The sequence below is a fragment of the Apteryx mantelli genome, chromosome 7 (genome assembly GCF_036417845.1).
Source record: "Apteryx mantelli isolate bAptMan1 chromosome 7, bAptMan1.hap1, whole genome shotgun sequence".
NCBI lineage: Eukaryota > Metazoa > Chordata > Aves > Apterygiformes > Apterygidae > Apteryx > Apteryx mantelli.
The window spans coordinates 16,947,387-16,964,419 of record NC_089984.1 but is presented as its reverse complement, the minus strand read 5'-3'; the positions used below and the strand labels follow the sequence as shown (position 1 = coordinate 16,964,419).

General features: G+C 42.2%; 1 protein-coding gene across 7 annotated transcripts in view; it reads left to right on the top strand.

The window, feature by feature from the left end:
• Positions 1 to 17,033, top strand: part of ZMIZ1 (zinc finger MIZ-type containing 1) — a 363,439-nt gene that overhangs the window by 100,568 nt on the left and 245,838 nt on the right. The window lies entirely within an intron of this gene.

Genomic DNA, 17,033 nt, shown 5'->3' with positions numbered 1-17,033 from the left:
GCAAACATTTATCTCCGCTAATAAAGAATAGACCCATATTTCATCCATATGAAAGCTGTGATTTATGGTCTTTATCTGTTGAGCGAGGATTAAACTGTTTATCCTGCCATTTGTTGGGTGAACTTTAATTTGTATTTGTCTTACGCATATTAAGTCTTCCCCCACTTTTTTAGGAATATTTTTAGAGTGCAGTTAAGGGGAAGGAGTTTTCCTAAATCTTTTGTAATTTAATGCTTTAAAGGAGGAAACAAAGAAAAGCATCTCATTTGTTTCTACCCATGATATTGGAGTGAGTTTTGGGATGCTCATTCCCACGTAGCTTAAGCACTCAAGTGTTTTAAATGTGTGGATGACCCAACAAAATCAGTACAAGTTCTTATATTAATAAATTCTTTGGGAATAAGTGATAAAAGCATTTGATCTTTGTGACTTTCTCCATTTTTACATGCATTTATGAAAAGGGTCTTGAGCATGAAGGGCAGGGAATGAAGAAAACATTCTGTAAAATTTTGAAAATAAGAGAAGTGGCTGCTGACTGCAGTGCTTCTCTGGAGATGACAAAGGTTGAGTGATACTCTACAGGTTCTGGGAAAATTGACTTCTGGTTTGCAAATTCCTTTTTTTTTTTTTTTTTTTTTTGCCTTTTAGAGTGTCAAGCTGTTGTCCATAAAAAATATCCAGGTAGACAGAAGGTCACTTCTTGCTATTTTGGGGATGGCTAGCTGTGTAACTGTCATAAAAATAAGCTGAAGGGCTCATGAAGCTTGCTTAATTAGAGTGATTTGGGTTTGACCCAATGCTGTCTAAAGTCAATGGGAATCTTTTTTACAACTTTAATGGGTGTTAAATCAGACCCTGTTTTAACTGAGACCTTTTTATTTCTTGATGTGCACTCATTTGAGAATATGCTGTTATATATGTAATAATTTTTCTTAAAGTAACATTGTCTGAAGACACTTGCCCACAAGTAATTTGTTGAAGCTCTGTGCTGCATAATCATTTTTCTGCTTTCATTCACCTGATGTTACTTGTTTCTTAAGTTAGATCTATCTTGTAACTTGGATATGTATTATTATACATTATATTTTTTTTATTATTTATGTTTTATAATAAAAATACAGATGTGGGCCCTGAGACCCAAAATCAAGATAAGGACTACAGGATTTTTTAGCAGCAACTGGGTGAAATAAGTTGTGCAATAATACTTCATGACCCAAATCCTTTATTTATTTATTTATTTATAGAAAACATTAAATGGTTGTGTTACTTTGTCAGGCAAGTTTTGTATCATCTGTGTACACCTTCATATATAAAATGGGAATAATTTTTCATGCTCCCCTAAGAATGTTATGGCTGGTTAAAATGAGGGTTCCTTAGGGCAGGAATGGCCTCTATGCTGTTTCCCTACTGTTGTCATTAGGGTCCTTTTTATGTATTGCCTCCACTCCTTATTCTGCCATGTAACAACACAGCTTCTGGAAGGGTAGATTTCCGGGAGCAGCTCTTTCAGGTTGATCAGGGGGCTAATCTAAAATACATGATTGAGTATCTGGTTTCCCTTGTTTGCGAGGGTGCTTTTTGTATTTTGCTTTTTGATTACTTCTTTTAAGTGTACGTTTTCCTGTTTCATGGGGAGGATCAGAGGAGTTCCTGATCTGGTTTTGAGAGAAGGGAAGGAGCTGTCATAACTTTGATCTTGATCATAAGAAGCATCTCATTCTAGGTGTGCCAAATATGCTGTAACCTCTGGGAGAATGGCCTGATAAATGAGAAGTCCTCAGTTTTACTCCTGGTTTCACTGACCCTTGTTGTGCTGCTTTTTTGATAGATCAGGATCCTTCTGTCTTAGCCTCACTACATGGAAACTTCTAGAGGTGTCATGGAAATTGGTTAATTATTATAAACCACTTTGCAAATAATAAGCAGTAATAGAAATATAATATTGTTGAAGTATAATTCTTCCAGTAAAACTATAAAGAAATATTAATTCACAATTTGAGAACTCAAATCTGGGGTTTTATATCTGTGAGTATCAAAAGACTTTTTTGTGGTCACATTTCATTTGCAGTTTATGAAATAACTTATTTTCATGATGTAAAATTACCTAGTGTGCAAACTCTCAGGATTAAGTACTTGAAAACAAACATGGCTTTGTAGTAACTTGTTATTTTCCCTGAAGAATATGTGTGCCCTTTCTCGCACTCAGCATTATACTGCTTCATGTGGTTTTGTCTTTGGTATACAACCCACTGTGCTCTAGCTCCACACTTGATTAAATGGCATTATGAACTCCCTAATTATAGTACCTTCACTTTATTACACTCCAAAGGATTGGCTCTGGTGGATGGTAGTACGAACAATGGGCAACGTGAATGCCCTATTTTAGTCTCACTGTGTTATTAATATATGCTTTATGATCTTGCCTTCTGGTCACCATCGTGGAGTTAGATATGATTGTGGCACTGTATGTAATGAAGAGCTGGTTCCTTCTACAAATGCTTTACTATTCACGTAATGGCTCAGAGTTTCTTTGCAATGGCAAAATCTACAGTTAATAGGTGTACCTTGAATGAATATAATATCCAAAATATGTAGCAATGAGGTGTTTTTCTTTTTTGGATGAGTCTGAAGCAAATGTTCAGACATAACGAGCTTCTCAAACAAAATTTTGCTAGAAAGAAACTAGAAAATAGGGTGTTGTGTGTGTTCTTGTAGCTAATCTGATGTCTGGAACCATACAGAGAAAAAAGTTTGGTGGGGGATTTGAAGCCTGTCTTTATGTTTCTTTCCCTTCAGATTAATTAACCTTTTGAGCAGTAGCAAAGCCGCAGCACGTTCATTTGTATTTGTGGGTTTGTCATTTATGTACGACTTCTCCTACTAGAAATTGTGAAAGTCCTCGATGGGATCTCGCTGTATGGATTTGTAACGCTACCACCAATAGCGCTGTTCACGCTCTGCTATCTTCAGAGAAAGACCATATCATTTTAAGTTTTAATAGTACTACAGGAATAAGGATAGTTAATGTCCCTCTGCACTAAAACTGTCTTAGTACAGAAAGCGCAGGGAATTTATCAAAGGAGGAACAGAGCAGGAATCTGCAGAGACCAGACTGGGATGAAAGATATAGCAGAGCTCTTGCCAGGGAAGGAGGGAAAAATAAGGAAAAGAATTAAAGCGTGATCCGGCGCCGGGAGGTCGGCTGCAGCAGGACGTGCCATGGATCCTCCCAACCCGGCCGAGCTGGGCTCCATCCCCTTCCCTGCTTGGCAGTGGCTGGGGAGGGCGGGCGGCCGCAGCGCGTCTCCCTGCTGCGTGGCGGCTGCACCAGCGTCCTGGCACGGCCACGGCGGCAGGGTTGGGTGTCCGGGAAGTGTGCTCCCTTATTTTGAAAGTGAGTGTCACCGTGGCACTGTGAAGGGAGCACAAGTGTTTATTTCCGAGTGGTGTGATCTTTAGTTTTTTTACAGGTATGTGCAGGTTTTACAAGCAGAAACCTAGCAGGTTTATTAAAAAAAAAAAAAAAAGGACCAATTTGTGCAAAATGTCTTGTTTAACCTGGGACAGGGAGGTGTCCTCTCTAGGCGTGATGTGTGTGCTGCAGACCAGCGCCGCAGGCCGCCGTTGTGCGTGTTTGCGGCAGTGGTTTTGCGGTGAGCTGGCGGGGGCCTGGGGCGGGCAGGCAGCTCCCTGCCCACGCGGGCACAGAGAGCCCTTGTGCCCACGGAAAAGAGGTGAGATTATAAACGTGAAGTGCTCTCAAAACCTCTCTTCTCTTTCAAGTTTAAAGAAATCTGATTTGTTTTAAAAATAGACTCAGTATGTATTTCCTTGCCTTCACACAACTCACCGTGTGTAGGATCTCGCAGAAGGCGCTGGGGTTTTGCTTCTGGAGCGCGGCGGCGCGCTGGCAGGTTCAGCATGGTGCTGGCAGTGCCGAGTTATTCTGCGAGCCAGTGGTGCCCATCAGAAGAGTTCTGGTTTGTGTGTCCTGCTGTATTTCAAACCAGTGCTGTACATCACCAGCGTTGGTAAGAGGAAAAGAGCATGCTATTTACTCACACCGTGCAAGGTAAAATTAGTGACCAAATAAATAACTCATTTTTCAGGCATAGACTTGAACCAGTTGCGTGATAGTCCATATGGGGAAGCAGCAGCCAGCTTGGTTTTTATATTGCACTCGTTAATACCTTCCTTTTTCATCCTTTATGTTGACACATTAATCACTTGCAGCAACCATAAAGTATTGATGAAAGCCCCCAAACCCAATGTACTTTTGTGTAAAATTAGTTTGCCACTTAAGCAGATATTTCTTTAGTAATTAACACAAAACAGCCTCTGAAATGGAGGCAGAGCAAAGACGGTTATATGATTTATTCGCCATGTTCTGGGTTTATTTCATGTTTATAGTAAAAAAACAAACAAACAAAAGACTGTAAATATAGGGCCAGATGTTCCTTCTGTATCCTCAGCGCCTTTGTTAAGGTGCTGTCTTGTACATTCTCCTTAACTATGTGTCTCAATGTAAAAATGCTACAATTATAAATCTTTCCTCTTGCCTTCATTTGTCTTTGTAAAAATAGTAAAACACTATTTGAAATCCTAATATTGTTGTAGATTAAAAACATACATACAAATGCTACAGTGAGTATATTGCAATATGAGAAAAATAACCACTCATGTGAATGTATTTTCAAAATGTTTACTAATTGGTAATGATAGTGACCCATCTAATGTTTTAATGCACATGAAAGTTTAAAAAAAAAAAAAAAAGTTACTAAAAAGGCTCTTCTGTTATTTCAGATAACCCAGAGATAAGAGAAGTGCATCAAAAAAGAACTGATCCCCCCAAATATTCTCAGTTTGAAGGATAAGTTACCCGATGCCAACCTTATGGCATTAGTGTGATCTCCCAAATAGCACAGCAATTTGCTACTTTAAGTAATGGATTTTGAACAGGTAATATTCCCTTTTGTCTTAGAGGACAGCTAATGTTCCTGTTTTCTCTCTGTTCTGTTTTTGATTTTCCTTTTTATGTAGTAATGTCTAAGTATTAGAAAAGGTCAGGTAGTTTCTGTCCAAGTAATGTACTGCTCCTGCCTTTGGAAATGATGCCTGTTTATGATTCTGCCATCTGCAGGAGCAGCAGCCTATCATAAAGTTACTGTATTGATCTGTCACTGGTGCTGTCTTGTCTGCCAAATGAAAAATGGCTTAAACTCATAACCTGGGCCAGCAGTTTTCTAAGCCAGACAAAAATGCTATTGATCGTCTTTGCTGAAGTGTTCTTTTCACAGCTTGCCAGCATCAACACACTGTTGTCCTTACTCAGGGCTAATTAGCTAATAATTTAATGCAACTGAGACAGCAGTCTCAGTTCAGTTTAGCAGCAAGGGAATATGCTGTAACTTTAAAACTGTAAAGGACCTTTTTAAAGCTTGGTCATGATTACAGGACTTGTCTCAGCTTTTACGCTCTCACTTTAGGTTTGATTTTTCTCAGCACTAAAGAATAATGGTCCATCTGAGATGTGCTGTCAGTTTAGGATTTATAGGAAAGCAAAAACCAGATGAGGCAATGGTATCTTATCTGTAGCATTGTGTTGTGTTTTTAGTTAGGCAGTAACACTTTAACTTTATGATCACTTCTTGAGTGAAATCAACTACTTGATTGATTTAGATTAATCATGGGAACCCTGTGGTTTGTAAGCTACAGAACGGTCAGATTTAGTCATGTCTGAGAAATGGTAGACTATGCCTATTTTAGTCTTCCAGTAAAGCCCCAACCAAACAAAAAGTTCACTGCTAACCTGTTTTAACTCACACTTTACATGGCGGATCCTTTTTTCCGAGGTAACGTGTGCATTCAACTTTCCTACTGTTATGGAGGCCAGAAATTTCCAGTGAACGTCAGCTTGGAAGCAGCTGGAAGACTTGATCTGCTCAGTAGATGTTGAAAATTCATAGAAGTTTTCCACAACTTTTTTTGATCTTTTTAGATCTTTTTTGATCTTTTCAGATATTTGGATATTTTGGTGTATGAATGGAGATCACTTGTCTCCAGGCCTTAGCTGCATACAGGAAGCAATTGGTATAAGTGCAGATGGGGGATGCTTTAATGTGGCTCAAGCCATGTTTGACCTTCTGTTTAATCTTCAACTTTTCCAACTTCTGATCTTTTAGAACAAATTAACAAGAAAAAAATAAGAAGAGCCCAGTGTCTGGTCTCATGGCTCTTGAGTGTTACTGTTATTCATGTAGGCGTCGGGATTTTTGACTTCCTGACCTGTGCTGGCAGCCGGGAGTCTAGGCAGGTGATGGGTCGGGAAACGTGCAGTGTGGCAGAACAGCAGCAGTCCCAGCGCTCTTGGGTGGGCTATTACTCTTTCGTGATGGTGAAAGATAATAGTCTGTACTGCGGTTCTTTTGCAATGTGTTTGGTGCTTTTAAATAGACAGTAATATAACCTTCTGAAACAATAATAATTTAAATAGTAATATAACCTTCTGAAATAAAAACATTTTATGAAAAAGGACAGCAGATATTACCTAAGGATATTCACCTTTTACATATTTTAAAAAGTTCTTGATTGAAGGCTGACTTTTCTCTGGTTTTTGTCCAGCCAGTAGAGGCTATGCATTAGTTTATATTTCAGAATTAAGCGTGACTCATATTATATCTTTGTCTCCTGTTCCTCATTGCTGAGCACAGTTGAGGCAGGGTGTACGGGAGGCAGAGGAAAACAGACAATACCTTGGGGAAGTTATCCTTTACATTTCATACGCTGAGTTTGCTGGCATGTGGATGCATATGTTAATTCTATATATGAAAAATGAGTTTAATCTATGGGGGCACTTAAAATTTGTTTGAAATATGAGAACTTTTAATCTCTGAAAGCATCTCCAAAGTGCAATTAACTATTCTGATCTCATGATGACTTAACAGATGCTTCTGTAAACTAGAATACATCTGTCAGATTACCAGACTGATATGCCACTATATATAATTTAAAATGACTGACCATAAATGGAAGTATTGTGATAAATATGCTATAGATGGCATTGATGTCCATGTTTTAGAAATGCCTGTGATATCATTTCACAATGCACTGTTCCTTGTCACTCCCTGAAGGTTGCTATAGTCACATGAACTGTCTAACTTTTCTTTCATATCTTTGTAAATTTGTTTGGGCTTTTCTACATCTGCTTGGCTCCTTTTTAATACACACAGGCTGTTGAGTAATATTTTTAATAAAAGAGCAGAATTAAAGATTTTTCTAAGCCCTTCTGAAGATTCCCAGTAGCCAATTCAACTGATTTTAGACTGCACTCCATCTGTCTAGGAAAGAAAGAAAATACATTAGTAGTCCACACATGAGCAACTTATTAGTTCATTTGGTGTATGCAGTACAGTGATTCAAGTCTGATTTAAAATATTCATCTGCAATTACTGGTGCAGCACAGTTCAGAGTGCTTCAAATCTGTGGGTTTGACTGAGAAATTCAAGGAAAATAGCTGCAAATTGATTCTGTATGTAATTAATGAAACATTTCATTCTTATGTAAATATTAAATGCTTGGGTATCTCTTTCCTTTTCTTTTTTTTCTTTCCTTTTTCTAAGTTTCCCCCTCCCTGACCTCCATTATATGTTTGTTTGTTTTGTAGGCTGGTGGGTGGGCTGGCATGGGGCATATTCTCTTGGGAGGAAGAATTAATAGCTGAGTCCTGTGACTCTCCTTCATGGAGCAAACAGCTGTTCTCCCTCTAATTCACCCCTCCTCACATGTCCATCCCACCCCCGGAGAAGAGTTGGCGGAAGGGACTGTTTGCCTGTGCCTCAGTTGTTGAAACTCACTGTCCACTTTCTTAATGAAAATACACTCTGGCTGACTAAACCCCCCAGGGCGCCCTGTGGCACGGAGGTGTGGTTAGGAGCTCCCTCCTGCCAGACTTGCTGCAGAGACTCATCGCCGTCGGAGGGGCAGGATGGGCGGGCAAGGGCAAATCGCACATTGCTTGAGCAAGTCTGTCGGAGTAGTGGCTTTGCTGCAGTGGGGTCTGTTTGCAGGGGGCTAGGTGCCGTCAAAATTAATACGGGCTAGAAGCTTTCAGCATGACGGGGTGGTAGGAGGACTTCTGAGGACAGGTACAACTGAGTGGATGTTTATGTGGATGTGAGAAGTGAAGTAGGTGAGGTGGGGCTGGGTTTTTGTTTAGTCTTCCCTCTCCCCCCCCCCCTTTAAGTGTCACAGAAAATTAATCTGAACCTTACAAATGCCATCGGTGGAAGAGTTTAAGAACAGCCTGCAGTAAAACTTAGAAGATCCTGGGGCAAACTTGAGCTTGTTTTGAAATGACTGTCTTCTCAGCTCAGATGTCCACACAGACCAGGGATTGTGCAACGCTTTGTGCTCTTGGCTGCCTCTCGGAGCGGCGGATGGCCTAGAACTGCAGCGTGGGCAGCCGTCGGGCTTGGCGCGAGGGAGGCCCTGGATCCTGGCCTGGAGCTCTCCCAGAGGAGCAGAAAACCAAGATCCAGGGCTACCAGTTTGGGAGCACTTGCGTAACTGCCTGTGTGATAGATCAGAGGAGCATTGTGCAGCTCAGCTGCTACCACGCAGCAAGCGAGGGAAGATGGGAGGAAAAAAAAGAGCACCAAACTCTAACTGCTTCCAGCTACTAAATCCCTTGATACAATTTCTTTTTTTTTCCTTCTTCTTTTTCTCTGAGGCATGGCCACGCGATCATTCTTTTTGGTGCTTTTATTTCTATGACATTAACTTGCATGAAAGGCTTGGATCTGTAAAATCAGGTTTGCTTGCATCCTACTTAGGTCCCAGTGCTGCAGCTTTTCTTCCTTTTACTTCCTTGGAACAATAGAACTATTCATATATGCAGGACAGGCAGTATCCTTTTTTTTTTCCCCCCTCCCTCCTGCAGTCTGTTTTATACTATGTGCATGTGTGTTTGTGCATGTGCACACACACATGTACAGTATTTAATGTTACAGGAGGAGGTGTTAGAACATTGTGGCATTCAGTGAGTTGAAATTAAGGATGTCTGGGAAAAGGCTGTGGCAGTGGGACAGATTTGGACTTGCATGAAATGCCTAGCTTCACACTTAGAGATATAAATATTTATCTGTAGGTTTTGGCATACCTGCTAGGGGCAGTGGCTAAACCCAATGAGATTAGTGTTTGTAATACAGATTTTTATTAATGATTTGACTGGCAGTGAAATAGGATGTTACAATTTAGTTTTTTCTTCCACAAACAAGAACTTGTTTTCACTTTTGTGGACTTTAGCACATCACTTGGAATGCTTTCTGTTCAAATTCCTGTTTACTGGTAAGATCTATTCCGATTTAACTGAAAGGGGGAAAATATCCTTTTTGTCTCCACTCATATGAGTGGAAGATAATGCTAGGAATGAGAATCTGTATATTGATCAAGGTCAAATTTGACTGATTTAACATAGAAAAGGTTTTTGGACAGGCATGGTAAAAAATCTGCCCCTGGTTTCACGTAGCTGACCTTTAAACTCTACTTTGGATAGGAGACTGGAAGAGAAGGAGATGGGTTATGTGTATTTTCTTTAGAAACCTTGTTAAGAGCTCTGGATATTGTTTTTTGGTTTTGAAAATGAATGCATCCGATTTTTAACTTTCTCTGTTTTAAGAAGTTAAACAAGAATGCAGGGCTCAGCTTTCTGCTGATGAGAGTGGAACCTTTCTTGTCATAGTTAGTTGAGGAAAGTGAACAGGAGGAAAAACTTCAGTATTTCAGCTGAATTCTACAAAAGGGTTTTAATAAATGAGAGATCCAGCTCAAAACTAAATTACAGAAATAAGGGGTGATACTTTTCATGTGGAAAAAAGTGCTATTTTAACTGTGGAAAAATGTTTAAGGGATTTTCCTTACAAAACTTGGGCACAAAGTTCTGAAAGTGTTTAGGTTTATTTTTTATTTTGAGGTTTTCTTTAAAAATCCTGTTTCCTCATTTTTGTACCACCTTTCTTCATGTCTCTGTCACCCTGTACACTACCCTTGTTTCTTTAATATTGTATTAGGGAAAAATCGTTTTCTGCCCAAGATGAAACAAAACTGTTTGTCTATTAACAAAAGATGCATAGTTTAATGAAACAAAGTGGAAAAGATGCTTCCCTGCCCCCCGCCCCCAAGTGTAGTGTTTTAATTTTCTTTCACCTCAGTATTTCTCACTTAACATAGTTTTCTTTTTTTTCCACACCAGCAAAAATAATGTGCATATATTACATGCAGCCCCAAACAGTATGCTCTGCTACTGTGCTTGGGTGGTAATTCCATAAAGATTTTAACAAATCTAAGAGATTTGTTAGTCTCAAAGATGATGGCTTAATTTTTAGTATTCCCTGGTGTTTTATATCTTGACATTTCTTATGACCTACAATTAAAATGACTTTAGTGTAGTCTCAACTTATATCCAGATTGCTGAGTGCGGTTGATTGTCTCCAGGGAAAGCCTTGAACTGCTTGCTAAATCAATTTGTTCTTTTCTCAAAACAGATTAAATATATTTTACCACTTTAAATTAAAAAATAAATAACCTCATATGACATAACTGCTGCATATAAAATTAAAAATGCACTCTGCACATTCTGAAGGGTAGTAATTTTGATGCCAATGGTATGCTGATAGTATTTCACCAGAAAGAGAAATGAATGGTTAAAACCAAGCATGTCTAATCCTGTCTCGCTGTTCTGTTAGTCTTGTTTGAGAATTAAATTGATGGCACACTACTTGGGTGGGTGCTAACTGCTAGATGTGGCAATAATCTACTTTAGCAAAGCCTGAGACACTCTCCTTCCACACACCTCCTCCCTGTAGTTACTTTTGTATTTGTCTTGTTCGTGCATACTGCTTTCTTTCCAGGTCAGCCTTCTCATACCTATTCCTTTAGCAAGATTAGCTGCAGAACTTGCTTGTGACTCACATGCACTATGAATGGATGCTTCCAGTGTAATTTTAATAGACTCCTCCTGCCTACAGGTTATTTTGTATCCAACACACTGCAAAAGTACATGGAGTCAGTAGCTGTTGGTGCTCTGCAAATCTGCAGAGGATATGCAAGCTGTACGTAGCAGGAATCAGATGCACTGGTTATGCCAGAAGTAGCCTTTGTTCTTTCAAACCGCTTCCATGGCCATGCTTGAGTGGGTTATTGTTTAAGGCTGTGTAAGTACAATAGGATATAAGGGAAAGGGAAGGGGGAAATTCTTTTAAAATAGAAACAAAATAAACTAAAAATGTTGCTATGGAAATAGATGGCAAATGGTCTCTAATAATGGAATTTTATAAGAGATGTCCAGCCTCTAGAACAATGGTTCAGTTTCAGCCAAGGTTAATAGTGCTCAATATCTTATGCTTGCGAGCTGGCAGCTCAGTCCTCTCTTATAAACAGTCTAATGTACTACTGTCTGCTGCAGATTAGAAAGAAGCTGTTATGATGATGATCATTTGTGAAATGATAACAAATTGCAAATTTGGATTGTTTTGGATTCATCTGCTCTTGGGCTGATTTTTGCTACTGCTTGATGCAGTGCTGTTATGCCTGAGCAAGCTCTGTTGGGAGAAGCAGCCAAGCGGGAGCAGGCACACAGCTCCGGTTGGGCTAACTCCATGGCACAGAGCAGACACAGCAAATCTTTCTTATTTCATCTCTCAGGCCAAAAGTACTTACCTACATCAAGTTACTGCTTCGCAAAGAGGCTGCAGAGTGTCTGTAGCAGAGAAGTACTCAAGTGCCCGTCGTCCCTGTCCATCTCCCCGTTCCTACCTGCACCCATGCCCCCCCCTCCCCATATGCCTATATGCCCTGATCCAGCCTGCTGACTTGCATGCAACCCCCCTTAAATCTGGGATATGGGGCTGGAAGGGAGATGTGGTGCAGTGCTCCCCAGGAGCTTGTGGGTGTCCAGGCTTGTGGCAGGAGAACAGAGGTTACGGACAGTAGCAATGCTGACCTGGCAGCTTTGGGGTTCCTGTGCCCCACTTAGGTCCACATGCAGCAAGAAAAAGAGCACAAGTTTGGAAAAGTTGTTCTTCCAGTAAAGGGATTTCTGTGGAACAGGTTGGGAGGAGCAAAGGATGTTTTTTGCTGTTGTAAACTGAAAAAGATGACAGCACTTTCTGCTGCTGACCAGGTCTTATATACGGAGAGGATGACAGAACCCTAAAATTCCCTTGCGTCTTAACATGAGGAGATGACAACCTCATTTGACATTAAGTTCTGCTTATACAGAGAAAAATTTTAATGGGAAATTTCTGTTAAAAATCAGGAAAAATAATCAAGAAAATGGCAATTGAATAAACAGAATTTTCAGTTTTACCCCAGTGAAAAATATGAACAAGCAAGAAGTAGAATTTTCATGACGTCACTTCTTATTTTGCTCTACCCTAGTGGATTGCACCTAACAGGGCGAGCTGGGAAAATCTCCCGGGAGGGGTAAGAACAGCAACAACTTGCTGCTGCTGCTGCTGCTGTTTGAGAAGAAATTGCACAGCCTGGGAGCGCTGGCGAAGGAAGGGTTGGTCTGGGACCCCGGGGCGCACGGGGGCAGTACAGCCACGGGCCAGGAGCTTGCGGGGAAAATACAGGGGCGCGTGGACAGAGCAAGTCCGGGTGCACTGGGTGACACCAGGCTGCACAACCGCAATGGGAGAAATAGGAAACGTGGGGAATCTCAGTGCAGGGTGGCTGCTTTCTGGTGGTTATATTTGGGAGAAGCATGAATCGTATTTGTTCCAGCAAATGAGTGCCCTTATTATATATATGCCGTAACTAGCATATGCTGCTTTTTGGGTTGATTGTGTGTGTGGGGGGGGTTGTTTGTTTGTTTGTTTTTTCTAATACTGATTATTTCTTCAGAGGCAAATCTGGTTGTAGACAAGGTCATTGGTTTGGAGCTAAGTCTCTGTGTGTCTGCCCCATCTTTCCATCCCCGCTCTACTGCCCTTCCTTGCCCTGTCCCTGCCCAGGAAAGGAGCACACCGCCCTTGGCGTGGCAAGCTTGACTTTTGTTCAGCGCTACAAAACTTTGAGCTTAGTTTCCTTTTTTTCCCTCCCAAATGACACCCATTTTGCATTACTTTAACAGCATTTTATGCTTCTTTTTCATATAAAACAAGCAGAGCACCCGGTTTTGGCAGAGGAAGGCATGGGATGCTCTTCGGGCATATGCACAGTGCTGAATTTGAGTTGCTTCTAAAAATTGGTGGTTTCTAAAAATTTCTGAGTGAAGAGAGGGCTACATGAACTCAGTGTAGTGTGCAGCTAACATAAGGAGGGTTGCATTTAATATTTAAACACTTTGTAAAAGTGTGCAAGTTTTCTGTAGAGCAAAAGTGCTTTTGCTGACCAGTAAGCTTAGTTAGGAGCTCGCTTCTGGCCCGGTTACAGTCCCGGATGGACAAGAAGTCAGGACTCTGCACGCTCGGTGAAGCTCCCTGCGGTTTTACAGGAATTTTGAGTTTGAACAGCCCTACGCAGTGTGGGGAGAAAGATGCTCGGACTTGGTAGTAACTTGTGAAAGGAGAGCAAATGCTTGTGCTTGAAGTGCACCTGCCTTACGTCTGTCCGTAAGAAGACTGTACAACGTGCCTAATCATCTGTCTTTGCAATATTCTATTTTCCAAGAATTTGTGTGTGTGCGTGTGCTCGTATTTGCCGCCTCTTCCGTTTTCAGCGTGTTTGGGCGCATGGAGGCCAAGCTGTATTTTGCGTACTGACACTGAGGGGTTTGCTGTTGGTCACCATTTGTATATTTTATTGTTTGATTTTTATTTTGCTCCGGCGCAGGCCGGAAGGGCGGGCAGAGCAGGCGATGCCCCGGGGCCGCCGTGCCCGTGCTCGGCCGTGCCCCCGCGGCGGCTCCGCTAACAGCCCTGCGTGCCGTGGCGGCCGTGCGGGGCCGGGGCTCGCCTCGCCTCGGCTCTCCTCGCCTCCCCCTCCGCAGCAAGCGGGCAGCGGGCCGCGGCACGGCCGGGCTAACGCGTCTGTCCGTTGGCCGCAGCCGCCCGCAGCCGGTCGCAGCCGGTTCCGGCCGCCCCGGGCCGGTGTGGGCGGCCCCCACGCGGCCTCGGAGGGCCCCAGCTGGAGCGGGGCGAGGAGCAGGGAGGCGGGAGCCGTGGGGGAAGCTCAGCGGGCAGGGCGGGAGCGCCCGGCGGACCCTGCTCCCGGCGTGATCCTTGGCACGCGCGAGGGAAGTGGAGGCAGGGGTGGGAGAGCCGGCGCGGAGCAGAGGTGTCCGCCCGAAGCCGAGCCTGTGGATGGGGGAGGAAAGGCGTTTCCCCGAGTGGTTCTTAAACGGCTTTTGTGTCTTTTTCCCTCAATTCCCAGCTCGGTAATTAAAAGCGTGTTAATTGGCAATAAATTGAAGGAAGCGAAACTAAGTGGAGACTGTTCTGCCCATGTCATACACACAAAAAATTTGGAGATTCTTGTGCTTTTCCAGTTTTTGAGCCTTTAGGGTAGACCGCAGTCACCTTTACAGCCTTTGTCTTTTGAAATTTGGAAACCTAGACACAGATCCTGGGAGGGGAAAAGGAAAAAAAACACTACTGAAGTTTTCGTGTAATGACGAGACTTTTGAAAGCTGTGGCTTTAAGAACAATACCTCATGTTGCAGGAGACATGATAAAATTGCAAGAGTTGGCAACCCTGCTGTGCCGCCTTTCCTTCCTCTCCCAACTTCCCTCGCCGCCACCGCTGCTGCCCTGGCTGTCTCTCTCGCTGTATTGATTTCTAAAGTGTAATCTGCTCAGAGCCGCGGCTTTTGTCTGTTACACTCTTGTATTGCCCGCGCATGCATTACTATAGAAATAATCTAATACAAAATGCCTGGGATTTTAAATATTGAGTGTTTCATCGCCAAAACATTTGGCCAAAAAAACCTGTGTTTTTTGTGCTCCCTCTGCTGGATCTGTAAGAGCAGGAAACGTTCGCTGCCCTGAGAGCCGCAGATTTTCCTCCTCTCTTCCGTGAGCCGCTCGCAGCCCTGGCAGCTTTGTCGCCAGGCGCCGATGGGCGCCTGTGGGGCTGCTTGGTCCGTCGGGGTGCGTGTGCTCCTGCGGCCGCGTCGCAGGACGGGCACCGGCACGAGCCAGAAGGGGCAAAAGGGGGGGATTCTCGGGCATCCAGTTGTGCCACAGTGAGGCCGTGGCTTCACGTTAGGAAAAGTCTGCTGGTTTTAAGGAGTTTCCAGGTGGCTCCTCTTCTCCCAGATAATTATTCTCGTTTTCAGGTTATAGGCTGCTGCCCCTAAATTGTGCTAGTATGACTGTTTTGGGAATCCTAGAAATAGGATGAGAACACTAATCAGGCTTTAAAAAAGCTGAATTTTTTTAGAAACCAAATCCATTCCAGAGTAAAACCCTGTAAAATGTTGCGCTGGCAGAGCTGGGGGCCAGCCAGAAGGTGTGGGAGTGGGCTGGGGTGGTGGTGGCGGTGGGAAGCTGGTGCGGTCCCTGGGCAGCAGCGTGGTGAAGCTGTGGGGCAGTGCCAGTGTCCTTAGAAGGAGCAAGCTCGAGCCTAATTTGAGAAAGGGCTGGGCTGTCTGTAGTGTGAATTCACAGGACTGTTAATGGGATAGTCATTTGAAGAGGTGCTTTATAAAACAGAGTAGGAATTGTGGTCCCAGTTTAACAGATGGGAAGAAGCAAAGTACAAAGAAGTGATGCGAAGAGCTGGCTTCATAGTTGACAGCAGTGCAGTTTGAGCTGGTTTAAGCAGCCCCTGTTCCTACCCTCTACCATCATGGCTGTTTGCTCCTGCCCTTGTGCCCATTCACTGGCACAGCTGTTTTTGAGACAACATGCTGAATGAAATTAGTTCCCTCATCCAGTTAACCATGCAGCTGCACAAATGCAGAGTTGGAAGCAAGCATCCAGGAGAGAAAAGCGAGAGGTAAAGTTTAAGCCACCAAATAAATGCTACAGCCTGATTTGCCAGCCTGTAGCAGTTGCACAGCCTTGAATTTAATCCAGCTCCTAGAGCAGACAGAACAAAAGTTTATCCTTTGGAGGAACAAAGTTAGATGAATAATTAATTCCAACTTAATTAAAGACCTAGTCTGTATTAGCTGAGAAAGTCATGTTAACACATACTAAATCTGAATCAATTAATATGTTTTTCCTGACTTGTATAAGCAGAACATGAAGCACTGGGGAAAACTTCTGGATGAGAATAAATATGTTCTAGGGGAAAACCTTCACAGTTCAATGAGGCCTTAAAAGCAAATCATTCACCCAGAGTGTCTGTCAATATGTAACTTATCTAAAATTGCCATTTATTGTGGGACAAGAAAAACAGCAGAGTTCCTGTCTGAAGCGGATTGTTGCATAGTAGCACTATACATATCAATGATGGGATAGTTGTTCTTAACAGATAGGTTTTCAGAGATGTTTTTATTCTTTGTGAATTATCAGTGAACAGTGGATATGACTGCAGAACAAATACTAAATGCAAATAACAAGTTACTTGTAACAACTTGAGTTTTTTTCTTTATTCTGCATTTTTCATTGAAGTCTGAGTATGATTTTTGCATTATGCGAGTTATCAAAGTGTCTGCTTCAACAGTTGTTGGTCATTGGGGGGGATTTTGGATTGGTTTCACAGATTGCATGCATCATTTTTTTCATAAGGCTTGGTTTTTCATGTTTCTTTTTGACAAAAAATTCTTTTGTATGAAAATTATTTGAAAATGAGTCAAAAGAAAAGGCAAAATGTATTAGGTACTCATCTTGTTCTTTTCTTCAGTATTTGCTGAATTTTAGAGCCTAGTAGCATAAGCCTGTAAGGACACCTTGTCTGAGTGCTGAAACAGCATATAACAAAATACATGCTGCCCATAAATGTTCCACTGTCTCCTTTTACAGTATTTCTTTATAATTAAAAAGCATTTCCTAGAAGTCACAGTGCTTTGCCAACGTAATCCGTAAACTTGCTTTGTTTTGCTCCAGACAGCATGGTGTTTTTGTGGTATTTCGGCTTATCCATTT